Source organism: Octodon degus, unplaced genomic scaffold (assembly GCF_000260255.1).
Source record: "Octodon degus isolate 3935 unplaced genomic scaffold, OctDeg1.0 scaffold00011, whole genome shotgun sequence".
NCBI lineage: Eukaryota > Metazoa > Chordata > Mammalia > Rodentia > Octodontidae > Octodon > Octodon degus.
The window spans coordinates 711,586-713,230 of record NW_004524587.1 but is presented as its reverse complement, the minus strand read 5'-3'; the positions used below and the strand labels follow the sequence as shown (position 1 = coordinate 713,230).

General features: G+C 46.9%; 1 protein-coding gene across 4 annotated transcripts in view; it reads right to left on the bottom strand.

Annotated features, from left to right (window-relative positions):
- Positions 1-1,645, bottom strand: part of Cmc2 (C-X9-C motif containing 2) — a 40,533-nt gene that overhangs the window by 29,476 nt on the left and 9,412 nt on the right. The gene's annotated exons all lie outside the window — the stretch shown is intronic.

The following is a 1,645-nucleotide window of genomic DNA, read 5'->3' as shown; positions in this document are numbered from 1 at the left end:
TACCAATCCACAACTAGTCCCACCCAACTGCTTCCACTATACAGCTATTTAGACCCTGCTCACTTCCTCAATAAACGAGACTTGATCAGAAAGCCTGTCTTGTCTTCGTCTCTTGTGTCTCTTGCCCTGTCTTGTTCATCCCCGTTCCTCCTCCGGGTCATTACCCCACGTCTGGACTCAAGGGCTGAGTCAAGTGGCGCCCCACGTGGAGGCCTGGCACAGAGGATTTAACGAGGGAGCCCTTCGAGAGCCCGGGTACGAAACAGATAGTGAAAGTAAATTCCGAGGCCAACGCCGCGGGAGTGCCTGCCCCCGCGCCGCTCGAGCCACGGTGAGTGAACAGCAACCCCCTTCCCCTTTTCCGGCATAGGTCAAGCATTAAGCGAGCATGAGCTCTTTGTGGAAAGCCTCAGTAAGGCACTCAAGACATGAGGGATTAAGGTAAAGGAAAAAGATTTATTACAGTATTTTAAGTTTATTCATGAGGTTTGCCCGTGGTTCCCATTGGAGGGCACAATCAATTCTAAAAGATAAAAACGAGCGGGTGATGCATTACAAGATTATTATGGAGTTTTGGTCCTGAAAAGGTCCCAATCACAGCATTTTCATACTGGGGCTTGATTGATGAGATTCTTATGCAGCGACACAGAGACCCTTTGGCCGGGGAAATGATTACCCACGGAGAAACTGTCCTGCGTAACTCCAATAGGCCCACTCCAGCCCCTTCCCAGGCTGGTTCAGATGTCTCCTCTCTCCACAGTGAGGAGGCAAATGAAGTGTTAACTAAACCCCAAGATAACGAACAGCTGCCACCTTCCCCTAATGAGCAGCTGCCGCCTCCCCCTTCTGAGCTTTTGCCTCTCCTGACCCATTATAAATCTTTGAATCCCAACCTTACTACTTTACAAGAGGTCAATTGGGAAGACTTAGCCAAAGAGGCTTCCAAATACCGTCCTGACCCCGTTGCACACCAGTTGCTACAAAACCACCTCCTGATGATAATGAAATGTCCAAATTTGCTCCTAAATCTTCCAATGTGCTTTTGGATCTGGAAACTCGACTGTTTGAGAGGCTTATATTACACTTACAATCTTTACAGGCTGATCAGACACATGGCACCCCTAAAATGGCGCCTGGGCCCAGTGAGCCCTTGCCTAAAATGGCGCCTGAACACAATAGGCCCCCGCCCAAAATGGCATTTCCGGTTTCGGAAGTGATGGCCCCCAGTCAAATGAATTGGATTATGTTCCCTGTGTGAGGCTCAACCCAAAAGGAGGAATAAAGGAAAAAAAAGATCAAATAAATCTACAGTAATTACTAAAGCCAGTGGGGAGACTGGCTATAGACACCTTTGGCACTTACTGGTTGGAAAAGGAAGAACAGAAAAAAACAAACAAACAAACAAAAAAGTATGTTAAGAGGGAAGGAAGGAAGAGCAGTTTAAGAGTAGCAAGATGCCAGAATAAATGAAGATCCAGATGATTAGCAGATGATGGTGACAGAAGACATGGTAGTAGAGAAAGGAGAAGACATGGTAGTAGAGAAAGGATGGAAGGAATCTGAAGAAGGGTAGGTCCAGGAAGAACAGACTTTTATGGAAAAAAGAGGCACAAATCTGATGAAGTGGCACCAACTAGATAGTTGA